This window comes from Arachis hypogaea, chromosome 6 (assembly GCF_003086295.3).
Source record: "Arachis hypogaea cultivar Tifrunner chromosome 6, arahy.Tifrunner.gnm2.J5K5, whole genome shotgun sequence".
NCBI classification, from domain to species: Eukaryota; Viridiplantae; Streptophyta; class Magnoliopsida; order Fabales; family Fabaceae; genus Arachis; species Arachis hypogaea.
In genome coordinates, this window is record NC_092041.1 from 66,030,846 (window position 1) to 66,048,688 (window position 17,843).

Below are 17,843 nucleotides of genomic sequence, written 5' to 3' on the forward strand. Positions count from 1 at the left end.
TCATATTGACTTGTTGAGTCAATATTTTGTTCTGAGCCAATATGGCATTCAGAGTGTCAATCTCAAGAACTCCTTTCTTCTGACTAGTCCCATTGTTCACAGGATTTCTTTCAGAAGTGTACATGAATTGGTTATTTGCAACCATTTCAATTAGCTCTTGAGCTTCTGTAGGCGTCTTCTTCAAATGAAGAGAGCCTCCAGCAGAGCTATCCAAGGACATCTTGGACAGTTCAGAGAGACCATCATAGAAAATTCCTATGATGCTCCATTCAGAAAGCATGTCAGAGGGACATTTTTTGATTAATTGTTTGTATCTTTCCCAAGCTTCATAGAGGGATTCTCCTTCCTTCTGTCTGAAGGTTTGGACTTCCACTCTAAGCTTACTCAATTTTTGAGGTGGAAAGAACTTTGCCAAGAAGGCATTGACTAGCTTTTCCCAAGAGTCCAGGCTTTCTTTAGGTTGTGAGTCCAACTGTGTCCTAGCTCTGTCTCTTACAGCAAAAGGGAATAGCATAAGTCTGTAGACCTCAGGGTCAACCCCATTAGTCTTGACAGTGTCACAGATTTGCAAGAACTCAGCCAAAAACTGATGAGGATCTTCCAGTGGAAGTCCATGGAACTTGCAATTCTGTTGCATTAGAGAAACTAATTGAGGCTTAAGCTCAAAGTTGTTTGCTCCAATGGCAGGGATAGAGATGCTTCTCCCATAGAAATCGGGAGTAGGTGCAGTAAAGTCACCCAGCACCTTTCTTGCATTGTTGGCATTGTTGTTTTCGGCTGCCATGTGTTCTTCTTCTTTGAAGAATTCGGTCAGGTCCTCTAAAGAGAGTTGTGCTTTGGCTTCTCTTAGCTTTCTCTTCAAGGTCCTTTCAGGTTCAGGATCAGCCTCAACAAGAATGCCTTTGTCTTTGCTCCTGCTCATATGAGAGAGAAGAGAACAAGAAATGTGGAATCCTCTATGTCACAGTATAGAGATTCCTTGAAGTGTCAGAGGAAAAGAAGAGTAGAAGACAGAAGTAGAAAATTCGAACTTATCAAAGGAGATGGAGTTCGAATTTTGCATTAAGGAATAGTGTTAGTCCATAAATAGAAGGATGTGAGAAGAAGGGAAGTGATTTTCGAAAATTAAGTAAAAATTTTGAAAACATTTTTGAAAAACATTACTTAATTTTCGAAAATGAAAGTGGGAAAGAAATAAAGTGATTTTTGAAAAAGATTTTGAAATTAGAAATCAAAGAGATTTGATTGAAAATTATTTTGAAAAAGATGTGGTTAAGAAGATATGATTGGTTTTAAAAAGATGTGATTGAGAAGATATGATTTGAAAAACATTTTTTTAAAAAAAAGATTTGATTTTGAAAAATTAAACTTGACTAACAAGAAAAGATATGATTCAAACATTAAACCTTTCTCAACAGAAAAGGCAACATACTTGAAATGTTGAATCAAATCATTAATTGATAGTAAGTATCTTTGAAAATAGAAAGAAATTGATTTTGAAAAAGATTTGATTGAAAAGATATGATTTGAAAAAGATTTGAATTTGAAAAACTTTGAAAACCTGAAAAAGATTGCATTGAAAAACAGAATCTTCCCCCTTGTGCCATCCTGGCGTTAAACGCCCAGAATGGTGCACATTCTGGCGTTTGACGCCCAAAACTATACTTTTTGGGCGTTAAACGCCCAACCAGGTACCCTGGCTGGCGTTTAAACGCCAGTCTGTCCTTCTTCACTGGGCGTTTTGAACGCCCAGCTTTTTCTGTATAATTCCTCTGCTGTATGTTCTGAATCTTCAATTCTCTGTATCATTGACTTGAGAAGACACAATTTAAAAATATTTTTGGATTTTTAGTAATAAGAACAAATCAAAATGCAACAAGAATCAAACAACAATGCATGCAAGACACCAAACTTAGCAGTTTGTATACTACTGACACTAACAAAATGAGAATGCATATGAGACACACAAAACACTCAAGTCAATAGAATTCAAAGATAAGAGCAAGAAATCATCAAGAGTTACTTGAAGATCCTTAAGGACACATGAATGGATGCATGCAATTGACACCAAACTTAAGATGAAACACTAGACTCAAACAAGAAATTTTTGGATTTTATGATTTTTTTGATTTTTTTTTTGTGTTTTTCAAAAATTAAGTGGAAAAAGATATCAAAACTCTTAATGAGAATTCCAGGAATCATGCAATGTTAGTCTAAAGCTTCAGTCTAAAGGAATTAGACATGGTCAGCCAAGCTTCAGCAGAACATTGCATTCAAGAGCTAAATTGATGAAGATCAATCAGCTTTGGTGATGATAAGAACATCACCTTGAAACACTAGAATTCATTCTTAAGAACTCTGAAGAAAAAAAATACCTAATCTAAGCAACAAGATGAACCGTCAGTTGTCCAAACTCAACAATCCCCGGCAACGGCGCCAAAAACTTGGTGCTGTTGCCGGATCTTGGCACTGATGTTACCGGACCAAAAGCTTGCTCAAAACTGAACAATCCCCGGCAACGGCGCCAAAAACTTGGTGCGCGAAATTGTGAACAATACTTTTCACAACTCTCATAATCCCCGGTCATGAACCCCAAAAACTTGGTGTTCAATACCATGGCATTACACAACTTCGCACAACTAACCAACAAGTGCACTGGGTCGTCCAAGTAATAAACCTTACGCGAGTAAGGGTCGATCCCACGGAGATTGTTAGTATGAAGCAAGCTATGGTCATCTTGTAAATCTTAGTCAGGCAAACTCAAATGGATATGGTGATGAACGAAATAAACATAAAGATAAAGATAGAGATACTTATGTAATTCATTGGTAGGAACTTCAGATAAGCGCATGAAGATGCCTTCCCTTCCGTCTCTCTGCTTTCCTACTGTCTTCATCCAATCCTTCTTACTCCTTTCCATGGCAAGCTTATGTAGGGTTTCACCGTTGTCAGTGGCTACCTCCCATCCTCTCAGTGAAAACGTTCCTATGCTCTGTCACAGCATGGCTAATCATCTGTCGGTTCTCGGTCAGGCCGGAATAGAATCCAGCGATTCTTTTGCGTCTGTCACTAACGTCCCGCCTGCTAGGAGTTTGAAGCACGTCACAGTCATTCAATCATTAAATCCTACTCAGAATACCACAGACAAGGTTAGACCTTCCGGATTCTCTTGAATGCTGCCATCAGTTCTAGCCTATACCACGAAGACTCTGATCTCACGGAATGGTTGGCTCGGTTGTCAGGCGAGCACTCGGTTGTCAGGCGATCAACCATGCATCGTGCAATCAGGAATCCAAGAGATATTCACCCAATCGAAGGTAGAACGGAGGTGGTTGTCAGTCACACGTTCATAGGTGAGAATGATGATGAGTGTCACGGATCATCACATTCATCAAGTTGAAGAACAAGTGATATCTTAGAACAAGAACAAGCGGAATTGAATGGAAGAACAATAGTAATTGCATTAATACTCGAGGTACAGCAGAGCTCCACATCTTAATCTATGGTGTGTAGAAACTCCACCGTTGAAAATACATAAGAACAAGGTTTAGGCATGGCCGTGAGGCCAGCCTCCCAGTGATCTAAGATAGCATAAAAATGAAGATAGCTACCCAGATATCTCAATACAATAGTAAAAGGTCCTACTTATAGAAAACTAGTAGCCTAGGGTGTACAAAGATGAGTAAAAGACATAAAAATCCACTTCCGGGCCCACTAGGTGTGTGCTTGGGCTGAGCAATGAAGCATTTTCGTGTAGAGACTCTTCTTGGAGTTAAACGCCAGCTTTAGTGCCAGTTTGGGCGTTTAACTCCCATTTGGGTGCCAGTTCCGGCGTTTAACGCTGGAATTCCTGAGGGTGACTTTGAACGCCGGTTTGGGCCATCAAATCTTGGGCAAAGTATGGACTATCATATATTTCTGGAAAGCCCAGGATGTCTACTTTCCAACGCCGTTGACAGCGCGCCAATTGGGCTTCTGTAGCTCCAGAAAATCCACTTCGAGTGCAGGGAGGTCAGAATCCAACAGCATCTGCAGTCCTTTTCAGTCTCTGAATCAGATTTCTGCTCAGGTCCCTCAATTTCAGCCAGAAAATACCTGAAATCACAGAAAAACACACAAACTCATAGTAAAGTCCAGAAAAGTGAATTTTAACTAAAAACTAATAAAAATATACTAAAAACTAACTAGATCATACTAAAAACATACTAAAAACAATGCCAAAAAGCGTACAAATTATCCGCTCATCATGCACCAAAAACCAAGATTTGGGATCCCGGAATTCATTCTGACAATCAACACTCTTGGGGCCTTGTCACTTGCTTTAACTTACTTGAAGGCTTTCTGTGCCTAGTTTGGGATCCCGGAGTTTACTGGAAGTACAAACACTGGTGGGAATTCCTGGATGAATACAAGCACAAGCCAGCATAACAGGGAACTCACTAAATGTCCAACTTAAGGATTCAAACTAAAAGTGCTAGGTGGGAGATAACCCACCATGGTATGATCGTTCATTTTTCAGTTTAATTTGTTTTTGAATTTTGATTGAACCTGGAATTTTGCATCACATTCATTGTATTGTATTCTACATACTGCATAAAAAAAGAGGGGGGATCGACGCGCAAGCGTCTACGACGCACACGCGTCGTATGTGACTACGCAACTAAATAGTGAGTTACGCGAGAGACGCGTGGGAGGGGTGCGTGGCGCACAAGACACCCCACGCGTACGCGTACCTCACGCGTGCACGTCCTCTGCAATTTTTACCACCCACGCGTAAGCGTAAACGACGCATACGCGTGGATACCCAAATCGGCGTAAAGAGCATCTGGACAGAGGGTTGTGCTGCCCTTGCGAGAGACTGGTGCGAAAGGCACAAATTCATTCACGCGTACGCGTCCCTGACGCGTGCGCGTCATGTTCCCTTTATGGCCCCCACGTGTACGCGTGGGCGACGCTTACGTGTCGCATGGCTCGTTCAGTTTTCACGCGTTCGCATCTTTCTTCTCTCCTTTCTACTTCTTTCTTACTTCTTTCTTACTTTCTCCTTCTTCATTCCTTTAACCTTTCACCCCTCTTCACTTCCATCCTATTTCATTTAATTTATTTGCATACTTTCATTCTTTACATTATTTTCATTGGTGTTAGAAATCTATTTGGGTCATTATTTCCTATATTTTGCTTGTGGATTATTAAGGAATTGTTTGACAATTATATATTATTTTTATAGGGTTACTTGCATGTTCAATTTAATACTTTTCACAACTTATTTCCCATGCATGCTATGTGTTTGTGAAAATGCCTGTATAGCATTGTGACTTCTTTATTATTCTATCCTTCTACTCTAATGCCTTTTCTTCACCAAACCCTTCCAATATTTTATTAATTAAATATAATTGTCAATAAAAACATTATTGTTAGTTTCTTACGACTAATAATACATTTTGGCTTTTAATGCTTGATCTATGCTACTCATGCCTTTGCCAGCATGCCAATAAACATCTTGCATTTAATTGCTTCAATTTATCATGCTATATTTCCATTGATGTCCTAATTTCATGGAGTCGCGACCATGTGTTAACGACATTCTTCTTTACTTTGGCATGATTATCACTCGTACTGCCCTCTCCCTTGCTCTATCCCTTTGACTTCATGTCCCTTTCTCTTCTCCTTTTTCAGGATGGTCACCATGAAGGGTAAAGAGACAGACTCTACAACGAGCATTAGCTGAGGAACTACAACCCCCGCCCACCTGCACATCTTTGCATGCACCGAGGACGGTGCAATCTTTAAGTGTGGGGAGGTCGATACTGATCTCAATGGGTTAGTTACTCTTCTATCTCAACACAATGGTTTATTTTCTTTGTTAGTTGTTGCATTTGCATGTTTGATTGCATATTTTACCACTTCGTTAAAGTAATATTTTCTTTTTCAAGAAACTTTTTAGAGTATTTCACTAATTTAAATTAAAACTTTTTATTGAACTTGTTTGAAGAAATATTATTTTGGAACATGGTTTTAGAGCTCGAACACACAAAACCCGTGAAATTTTGAGCCTATTTGATTGGTTGCATCTTATCAACCAATATTTTATTTTTGGTGTGTGTTTTTTTCTCTAAAATTGTGATCTTTGTCTTGCTTGATTCTATATTTCCATTGTTTAATGTATGCATGTACTTATGTTATTGAGGCCTTGTTTCACTAAGCTTACATACCCATATGGCCTTAACCTTTCATTATTCTTTGCAAACTAATTTGAGCTTATTTTACCCCTTTTATTCTTTACTTTACCACATCATTAACTGATAAGGAAAAAACAGATAAAGAAAATAATTTATGCCTCCCACAGAATTTGAAAAGCATTATTGGGCTTCTTGCTGTCCTGAATTAGCCCAATGGGCCTTATGAGTTGTCGCCCTTTTAGCACTACTGTTTTTGAGACGGACTCTTGGTCTTCTTGATGTCTAAGACTGGCATGGTACAGTTCTTCTAGTATTCAAATCCTTGAATATGACAAGATTATCATTCTGCCCCTTAACTCCAAAATAACAAAAATGCCCTCCTGAGCACGTATCATTCTCTCCCTCTTCAAAAAGATTCATCCTCAAATCTTGAATGAGATGCTCTTCATCCTTCCAAGGAATCCAAACCCAATCTCCGGGTTTAAATACCATTATTTGATGGCTCTTCTCTATCCACGGAATTGTAGCTATGTCCCTCATGTATGCAAGTTTAATATTTCCAACCTTGGTTTCACCATCTTGTCCAAAGTGTGTAATTTGTCTTTCTTCCTTTTCATCCATGTTAATACCTCCATAATTGACCAGTGAATCTACAACGCCTGGAAAATTTGATATAAAAACACTAGGAATTTTATGGTTAGATGTATGAGAAACTAAGGACTATGTGGATTTCAATGAGACTAATGCACTCTTGTCTAAGCTAGAACTTTCTAGATCTCTCTCACAAGTGTGTTTATTGAACTCCATTTTTTTTTCATTCATTGACTCCTCTCGCTCACTATTCTCATCTTTTCTCTCAAATCCCATGCTTTCAATCAAACATGGATTCTTTTCACTCAAACACTCAATCTCTTTCTCAATTTCTTTTCTCTCATATTCTTCAAATTGCTCACATCCCAAGGACCCAGTTGAGAAATTCTGCACTGTTGAATCTTTCAAGGACACATCACCCTCTACAGCATACTCAACAAATTCTTCCATCTCTGGCTTTGAAGAAGAATGAATGATAGGCATAGAAGAATTCCTATTGTTATGGCGAGTTATCATTTGTTGCACCTGCTCCCAGTCAATGGCCAATTTGACCAAATTGTCCATGGTTGTGTAACGGTAACATTGGACTTCATCTGTAAGTTCCTCAAGTAATCCAAACAAAAATCGATCCTTAAGAACCTCAGGACTCCTTTTAATATTAGCCATGTCCAACAAATATAGAAACTCCTTGTGGTACTCCATCACTGATTATGAGCCTTGTTGTAACGTAAAAAATTTTCCAAAAAATGTATTGTGGTATGATGATGGCACAAACTGCATCCACATGATTTTCTTCATCTTCTCCCAGCTGCTAATTGGGCACTTTCCGTACCGTCTTCTAGATCTTCCTAATTCAGTCCACCATATACGGGCAGCATTGAAAAAATTAGCTTGTACCAGTTGAACCTTCTTTTCTTCTGAAAGAATGTAATTTGCAAAAATCAATTCTACCTTCCTTTCCCATCTGAAATACGCTTCAGGATCATTCCTCCCTTTGACTGCAAGGATTTGAAACTGAGAACTCTTTTTCGCATATAAGCTTCTTTCATCATCACTATCGTAATACTCAATCATTTTTTTATTATTATTTTTTTATCCAGACACTGACTTAAAGATAGAATAATTGCAAAAACAAAATTAAAAAAATAATTTTTTTAGTTTTTTTTTTCGTTTGACTCTAACGTGAATTTACAAAAATTAAAGAGAGAAAAAAAAGAGACTAAATAAGACCCATGGAACGCGTAGATAAATAAGAATTTACCTACGAGCTGTAACTGATACCAGATGATAAGGAAAAAAATAGATAAAGAAAAAACAAGAGGATAGATAAATGGGGGGGGGGGGTTTCCTACTAGACCTCTAAGAAACCTGTTCTTAGCAACCTAGGTCATTGGAAGGGTTTTCCCTACTAGACCTTCAAAGAACCTGTCCTTGACAACCTAGATCAGAGGGATGAAAATTGAATCACTCAATTTTCTCCATGCAACAAGCGAAGCAAATCACTCACCTCACTTAATCACACAAAAAAATGTGCATAAAGCACTAAAGAAATTTTATTCATTAAAAGTTATTCCAAATTGTCTCACCAAAGGTGTTTAAATAGACCCCTAACAAACTAACTAAAAGATAAGATAACTAATTTAAATAAAATTTGAACTTCTTGGATTAGATCAAATTTGATTTAAATTTTAACATTCTAAAGATATGATAACTAATTTAAATCAGATTTTATCTTAGTTGATTAGATTATATTTGATTTAAATTTAAAATTCCTAAAAATACTACTAAGCAAATTGGAAGTAAATCAAATCTTCCAACAAACTCTAACAGCAAAACAAATTAAAATAAATTATTAAGAAATTCGAAAATAATAATAATTTATGCAACCCACAGAATTTGAAAAGCATTATTGGGCTTCTTGCTGTCCTGACTTAGCCCAATGGGCCTTGTGAGTTGTCGCCCTTTCAACACTACTGTTTTTGAGACGGACTCTTGGTCTTCTTGATGTCCAAGACTGGCATGGTACAATTCTTCTAGTATTCAAATCCTTGAATATGACAAGATTATCATTCTTCCCCTTAACTCCAAAATGACAAAAATGCCCTCTTGAGCACGTATCAGTATTGATATTATTACTTAACTTGAGCCATTTTGTCCCCTTTTTATTTTTATTTTTATTTTTACTTTTATTTTTATTTTTTTCTTTTCTTTTTCTTTTTCTATTTTTTTCTTTTTCAATGCATATGATTAAGGTATTGAAGGCATAAACATGTTCTTAACATTTTTCACATTTTCAGAAAATTCTAACATACTCAATTCTCAAACCAAATGTTTTCAAACCCAATTTCCCCACACTTAATCATAAGCACTCTCACTAGTCTAAGCTAACCAAGTATTCAAATTAAGGACATTATTGTTTTCCGCTTAGAGTTAATGATAAGAAAAAAATACAGATAAAGAAAAATAAGAGGATAGATAAATGGGGGGATTTTCCTACTAGACCTTTAAGAAACTTATTCTTAGCAAAACCTAGGTCCCTGGAATGGTTTTCCCTACTAGACCTTCAAAGAACCTGTCCTTGACAACCTAGATCAGAGGGATGAAAATTGAATCACTCAATTTTCTCCATGCAACAAGCAAAGAAAATCACTCACCTCACTTAATCACACAAAATAATGTGCATAAAGCACTAAATAAATTTTATTCATTAAAAGTTATTCCAAATTGTCTCACCAAAGGTGTTTAAATAGACCCCTAACAAACTAACTAAAAGATAAGATAACTAATTTAAATCAGATTTGATCTTATTGGATTAGATCATATTTGATTTAAATTTTAACATTCTAAAGATATGATAACTAATTTAAATCATATTTGATCTTAATTGATTAGATCAGATTTGACTTAAATTTAAAATTCCTAAAAATACTACTAAGCAAATTGGAAGTAAATCAAATCTTCCAACAAACTCTAACAGCAAAACAAATTAAAATAAATTATTAAGAAATTCGAAAATAATAATAATTTATGCCTCCCACAGAATTTGAAAAGCATTATTGGGCTTCTTGCTGTCCTGACTTAGCCCAATGGGCCTTATGAGTTATCTCCCTTTCAGCACTACTATTTTTGAGACAGACTCTTGGTCTTCTTAATGTCCAAGAATGGCATGGTACAATTCTTCTAGTATTCAAATCCTTGAATATGACAAGATTACCATTCTGCCTCTTAACTCCAAAATGATAAAAATGCCCTCCTGAGCACGTATCAAATGCACATGAGTTGTACCTAAATTTGGGATGCATGAATGTGTGGCAAACACAGTTGATGGGTAGTTATTGATTTTATGTTATGATTATATGGATTATCCTAAGTTAGGTGGAAAGTTTAAGTTAATTAAGGATTCAGATTTTAGTCCACTTGGCCAAATACAATCCTACCTTGACCCTAACCCCATTACAACCCTTTAAAAGACCTCTTGATATGTGTATGTGCATTAATTCTTTGTTGATTGGTAGAAGAAAAGCAAGCCTTAGAAAGCAAGGTTAGTAGAGATTTGAGAGATGCAACCTTAAACACTTGAGCGATTAGAGTGTATACACTTCTAGTAAGGGTTCGATGCTCAATTCCTTGTTCCCTGCCTTCATGAGCTATTTTCTTCTTGCGAGTTATTTGTACTTTATTTTCTGATTTGAATTAGTGAAATCCAGTTCATATTTGTTCTTGAAAGATTTATTTACTTTTTCACCAAGTAGGTAGAATCATTTTAGCATGTAGTTGCATTCACATTCATAGGTTGCATTGCACGAGTCTTGATTTTCCATACTCATTTAATTTTATCTCCTTAAGCTAAGCATGAGGACATGCTAATGTTTAAGTGTGGGGAGGTTGATAAACCATTATTTTATGATTCATATTGTGTTTAATTGAGTGGTTTTTATCAAGTCTTTACCCACTTATTCATATGATTAGCATCTATTTGCAATTCCTTCCTAAATTGTTCTATGATTGAAAACTTGCTTCCTAGAGTCTTTAATTTGTGTATTTTAATCATCTCTTATTACCATTCGATACCTTGATATGTGTGTTAAGTGTTTCAGGCTTCATAGGGCAGGAATGGCTTAGAGAATAGAGAGGAAGCTTGCAAAAAAGGGAAGGAGCACAAGAAATAAAGGAGACAACCAGCGGATAGCAACGCGCACGTGTGCGTGACGCGTACGCGTGCGTGACGCATACGCGTGGATTAGAGTTCGCACAAGCAACGCGAGCGCGTGCCTGACGTGCATGCGTGGAGAGGAAAATCGTCAAATGAAGCGTACGCGTGGCTGATGCATACGCGTGACTGCGCGATCTGTAGAAATTACAGAATACGCTGGAGACAATTTTAGGCCGCATTTTGACCCAGATTTTGGCCCAGAAACACAGATTAGAGTCATGGAACATGCAGAGACTCAAAATATGAGATCATACACACAATTTTAGGTTTAGATGTAGTTTTTAGAGAGAGAGGTTCTCTCATATCTCTTAGGATTTAGGATTAGGATTCCTCTTAAAGGAATTAGGATTTCATCTTTTCAATCACAGGTTTAATGTTTCTTTTACTTATTTTCTCAATTTGGTATATGAACTCTTTATGTTTGGATTGAATTTCTTTTATTAATAATTCAGGTATTTCAGACATATGATTTTTATTTAGTTTCTTATATTCTTGGCTCTAGTTGATTAATTGGTGACTCTTGAGTTATCAAACTCATCGTGATTGATAATTGTTATCTTTGCTGATTGATTTAGATTCCTATAACTCTAGTCTTTCCTCAGGAGTTGACTAGGACTTTAGGTGTTAAATTGATTTGTCCACTTGACTTACCTTTATAGTTAGATGTTGACTGAGTGGGAGCAAAAATATAATTCTCATCACCATTGAGAAGGATAACTAGGATAGGACTTCCAGTTTTCATACCTTGCCAAGAGTTTTATTAGCTATTGATTTATTAATTCCTGCAATTTATTTCTCTTGTTCAAACCTTTTTCAAAAACCCAAGATTATTGTTTTCCATACCCAATAATAAGAACACCTCCCTGCAATTCCTTGAGAAGCGACCCGAGGTTTGAATAATTTGGTTTATAAATTTATTGGGTTTTGTTACTTGTGACAACCAAACATTTGTACGAAAGGATTTTCTGTTGGTTTAGAAGCTATACTGACAACGCAATTATATTTTTGTATTTCTTTACCGAAAGGAAATCTAATCGTTAGTCCAGGTACAGTTTCTGTATGGCTAATCATCTGTCGATTCTCACTTGTGTCGAAATAGGATCTCTCTATCCTTTTGCACACTGTCACTGTGCCCAACATTCGTGAGTTTGAAGCTCGTCACAGTCATCCCATCCCGGATCTTACTCAGAATACCACAGACAAGGTTTAGACTTTCCGGATCTCGAAAATGCTGCCAATTGGTTCTAGCTTCTACCACGAAGGTTCTAATCTCACGGGTTTGAATGCTCTGTTGTCAGGAGATGCATGTCAAACTTGTGGATCAAAAACCCAATAGATACGCACTCAAGCTGTCGCCCAATGACTATGTTGAGCTCAGAAAGAACGGAAGTGGTTGTCAAGCATGCGTTCATAAATTTGAGAATGATGATGAGTGTCACGGATCATCACATTCTTCATATTGAACTAAGAGTGAGTATCTTAGAACAGAAGCAAGCGTGATTGAATAGAAAACAATAGTAATTGCATTAATCCATTGAAACACAACAGAGCTCTTCAGATTCACCTATAGGGTTTAGAGACTCGTGCCGTGGAAGATACAATATGAGATGTAAAAAATGTCACAAGTCCTCAAATGAATCTCTAACAGTAGTTTTTATACAAAACTAGTAACCTAGGTTTACAGAAATGAGTAACTAAGTGTAGATAGTACAGAAATCCACTTCTGGGAACCACTTGGTGAGTGTTTCGGCTGAGCTTCCAAGCTTCCACGTGCATGTGTCTCAAAGTGGAGTTAAACGCCACCCTGGGTGCCAAAATGGGCGTTTAACGCCAAGAAGTATGCCAGTTCTGGCGTTTTACGCCAGAAAAGGGTTTTTGGCTAGTGTTTAATGCCCGTTTGGGCCATCAAATCTCAGGAAAAGTATGGACTATTATATATTTCTGGAAAGCCCAAGATGTCTTCTTTCCAACGGAATTTAGAGTGCGCCAATTGGGTTTTGGTAGCTCAAGAAAATCCACTTCGAGTGTATAAGGGTCAGAATCCAATAGCATCTGCAGTCCTTTCTCAGCCTCTGAATTAGATTTTTGCTCAAGTCCCTCAATTTCAGCCAGAAAATACCTAAAATTACAGAAAAACACACAAACTCATAGTGAAGTCCAAAAATGTGATTTTTGAATAAAAATTAATAAAAATATGACAAAAAAGTGAATGAAACATGCTAAAAACTATATGACAACACTACCAAAAAGCGTATAAAATATTTGCTCATCACGTACGCACAGGTGGTCATGCGCACGCACACATGCAAATCTCTTGTGCGCACGCATGCTTGCTTGTGCGCACGCACCACATGGTTGTGTGTGTTTTTCCTTGTTTTCTTCATGTGTTCTCCCTTCTACATGATTTCTTCCACTTTTGCTTAGCCAATCTTGCCTAAATGACCTGAAATCACTCAGCAAACTAGTCATGGCATTGAATGGCATAAAAGTGGAATTAAATTGCTTAATTTAAGCACAAAATTGCATGTTTTCACATTTAGGATCAAATTAGGGGCAAAACACAAAAGTATGCTATTTTGGTGAATAAATGTGAGTTTGTATGATGAAATCCATCTAAATTAAGCTAAAATATATCAAAAAGTATGCACTCATTAATGAGCTAATATTTTATACACTTTTTAAGATCACTTTCATATAGTTTTTATTTAGTTTTTATTGATTTTTTATAGGTTTTAGTGTTAAAATCATATTTTTGGATTATACTATGAGTTTTTGTGTTTTTGGGCAATTTTAGGTATTTTTTGGCTGAAATTGAGGAGCTGGAGCAGAAGTCTGATTCAGAGACACAGAAAGCACTACAGATGCTGTCCAAATCTGACATGCTTGCATTTGGAAGAGCCTTTCTAGAGCTAAGGAAGTCTAAATGAAGCGCTCTCAACGGCTATGGAAATCTGACTTCCAGAGCTTTCCATCAATATATAATAGTTCATACTTTGCGTCGGATTAGAAAGCCCAAAACAAGCGTCCAACGCCATCTTCCTGCCCCCTTATAGGCGTCCAACGCCCAAAGAGCAGAGTCCAGCATCCAAAGTCCCAGAGAGAACTCCCTAGCAGGCATTCCACGCCCAAGGAGCCTCAAAGCACATGAATCTCATCAAAGCTAAGCCCAAACACTCACCAAGTGGGCCCAGGAAGTGGATTTTAGCACTAATGGACTGTTTCACCCTTATTAGTCATCTATTTTAGTATTTAAAGGATTAAATCTATGTAATTCGTACCACTTTTTGCTATTTTCATTTTTCACCATTATGTTTTACCTTAGTATGAGTTTCTAAACCTCCTAGGTTGAGGGGAGGAGCCCTGTTGAGTCCTATGAATTAATAAAAGTATTATTTCTTCTTCTTCGATCTGTGTTTGATCTATCTCTAAGATGTATATCCCGATCTTCATCGTGATGAACAGGATGATCTGACAAATTGGCTCTATTCATCACATTAAGACGAACGTGCCTGACAAACAGCCGCGTCTACCTGGGTTCGTATGAGTACTTGGAAGAAAAGCACGACCCAACAGCTATGGATTTACATCTCTCAGACGGTTAATCCATGATTTCGTCAAGACACCAGTTTAGCTGATCTATGGGCAGATTAAGGTTTCCATGGTATAGGCTAGAATCCAAAGAAGTAGCGTTCTCTGATTTGGAAGATTCGACCTTGTCTGTGGCATTTTCAGTATGATCGTCAAGAGAATAGACTTCTAGGTGCTCCACCCTTTGTCAGATTGAATATCACGACCACTAGCTGATGATCGGATTTCTATCAGTAAAGAATTTCACAAAAATAATCGCGTTGTAAGTATAGTTTCTAAACCAACAGAGAATCCTTTCGTACAAAAGTTTGGTTGTCACAAGTAACAAACCCAGTAAAATTTATAAACTGAAGTATTCAAACCTCGTGTCGTCTTCTCAAGGAATTGCAGGGAGGTGTGTTTTATTATTGGTTATGGAAAACAATATTTTTGGGTTTTTGAAAGGTTTGAACAAGAGAAATAAATTACAGGAATTAATAAATCAATAGCTAAGAAAACTCTTGGCAAGGTATGAAAATTAGAAGTCCTATCCTAGTTATCCTTATCAATTGTGATGAGAATTGCTCGTTGTTCCCACTTAGTCAACCTCTAACTATGAAGGTAAGTCAAGTGAATAAATCAATATGAATCCTGTTCCGAGGGTTACCTGAAACTAGAGGTCAATCTCGGATGAGATCTTCTATGCTGGTCGGAGCTGCGGAGTCCAATCTGATGATGGTGGTCGGAGTCGCTGTGTCCGACTCGTTGGACTTGGTGATGATGCTGATCCTTCATCCCTGGAGGGTGGGGGTACCTGCAAGGGCTCCGATGCTTAAGTTAGTAAGGGTATTAAGCAGGTATTGAGTAGAATCAGAGTATGAGTTATACCTGGGTGCTCCAGTGTATTTATAATGGCATAAGGTGACCTTCTTAGATAAGATAAGTTAGTTATCTTATCTTATCTTTATCTTATCTTCAAGTGAGGTCATCTTTACCTTCAAGGGAACTGCCCTTCTCTCTGTAGGCTTGGGCCCTTCTTTGGGCTTTCCTGGTGACTTGGCCGAGCTCTTTGGAACGAGGTCGGGTTGCCCTGACCTGAAGAGGTCGGTTGCTTTGTCTGTTGAACATCCCGGGTCGGACAGCTCGACCCAAGGTATGAACAGTGCCCCTGTTCGAGCTCGGTCTTTATCTGGAGGTCGAGTCTTGGACTTCAAGCCTGCTCGGGTAAAGCCGAACTCGAGCATTTTGTCGCTTTATCTTTGTAGAGCTCCTTTTCGAATGCGGAACGTTTCTGCTTCTTTAAAAGCGCGCGCTTTTGCATTTAGCACTCTAGGTTTCTTTATTTTTAAACTTCGCATTTGAAAAACGGTTTCTCTTCTTCGTAACCTTCTTTCTCTCTTTTCTATTTTTCTCTGTAATTTTCTCATTTCCTTCTGTGACGTTTGTTTGGCGATCATGGGTGCTCTTCTTACTTTTGACGACTACTCTTGGTCTCTTCGTCTTTACTCTCTACGCGCTTCTCCTTTTTTCAGGTTGGTTCATCTTCTCTTTTTGCTTGCATTGTTCTACTTTCTGGTGCAGTAGGGTTTTTGTTTGAGTGTATATTTGGGAAAGTTTGAACCTTTTTGCTTTTCTGTATTTTCTTGCTACATTTTCTGGCTTTTTCTTCTCTGATGTTCCCTTGGCAGTTTGAAGCTTCCTAAGGCTTTTGTATGTTGTTGTCTGATTCATTTGATTTTTGAAAAAGATTGCGCCTTTATTTGTTTTTCTGTTTGGCCGTTTGGCATGTTCTTGCTGTTGGGTGGACTGACGTTGTAATTTCTGTCAGCGCTTATTTTGATGTCTTTATTTGCTTTTGTTGGGATGTGAAAATATGTAGGCTTGTAGGCTTCCCTGATTCTTCTTTCTGCCTCCAAAGGATGCCCTTGGAACCTTTTGGATTGGGTCATGGGGTTTTGCATGTTGCCACTGCTTGAAAAAGGTTGTTCCTTTAGTGGTTTTAGGTTCTGTTGGTAGTTTCTCTTTTGGTGAAGACGATGTTTTCTTTGATGATTTCTGCTTGGGTATGAATCTTTATAAATCTCCTTGGGTTCTTGTATTGTGGCTTGTCCCCAAATGGTGCCCTAGGATTTTCAACGTAAGTCATGGGGACTCCTTTTGTTGCTTGTAATGTACTGGGTTGTGTGGTCGAGTTGTTTTGCTGCTGTCCGAGATGTGTTTTAGTAATCCGATATTCTTTTTTTTATTGTAGGACTAGTTGGTCTTATGGCTTCTCGCAAGAATATTGTTGAGATGTCTTCCCGAGTCCCTGAGGGCATGGCTGATTGGGTAGATTCCATGGTTCTTCTATGTCTTTCAATGGTGGATTCCAACTTCTGTAGAGAGCTGCGAAAACACCATAGGGTCTGTGGTAGTGGTGCCCAGGAAGGGAATTACGAGCTGGTAGCGCCTGATTCCAATGAGAGAGTTTGTTTTCCTACTTTTGTTGAGGGGGAGCGTCCCTACTTTTATGCTTATGAATACTTCTTTAGTCTGTTGGACATTACTTTTCCTTTTTCCGCTTTTGAGACCAACCTGTTGTGGTCTTGTAACATTGCTCCATCCCAGCTTCATCCCAATTCGTGGGGTTTTATAAAAATTTTTCAGCTGCTGTGTCAAGAGTTAGGCATCAAGCCTTTTCTAACTCTTTTCCTCTATTTGTTTGTTTCGGCCAAGCCTGGGGCCTCTTCAAAAAAGAAAGCTTCTTGGGTTTCCTTTAGATCTGCCCAAGGGCACAAGGTCTTTGCCATGTATGATGAGTCCTTTAAGGATTTTAAAAATTATTTCTTTAAAGTACGAGCTGTTGAGGGGGTTCACCCCTTTTTTCTTGATGAAAATGATGAACCTGCTTTTCCTCTTGAGTGGCAAAAGAATGTCATAGTGTCTCGGTATACTTGGGAGATGTTGGACGGGGTCGAACAGGCCTTTGTGAGCGTATTGGAGGATATTTGGGGGGAGACTCCGCATCTGGATACTAAGAAATTTCTGGGGGACCCCTCTTTGGTCTGAAAAGTGTTGGGTATTGACTGACGTGCTATTTTATTCTATTTTATCCCTGTGATCCATGACTTTTATTTGCTGATTCTGTTTTTCTGTTTTTCTGTTTTTCAGAAATGTCAAAAAATAACGACTCCATGAAGGCTTTCAAAAAAGCCAGAAAGGCAGCCGCTGCACAAAACATCTTGGTCAAGGCGGCAGGAGAGGGATCTTCTCAAACCACCATGAAACCGCCTGTACCAGGTTCCCCTGGGCAG

The 17,843-nt window shown here is 38.0% G+C and overlaps 1 non-coding gene across 1 annotated transcript; it reads left to right on the forward strand.

Annotated features, from left to right (window-relative positions):
• The first annotated feature begins 274 nt into the window (after positions 1–274).
• On the forward strand, positions 275–382 carry LOC112700081 (small nucleolar RNA R71). Its single transcript, XR_003153003.1, has one exon. It is a non-coding gene; the product is annotated as a small nucleolar RNA R71 (small nucleolar RNA).
• The last annotated feature ends 17,461 nt before the right edge of the window (positions 383–17,843 follow it).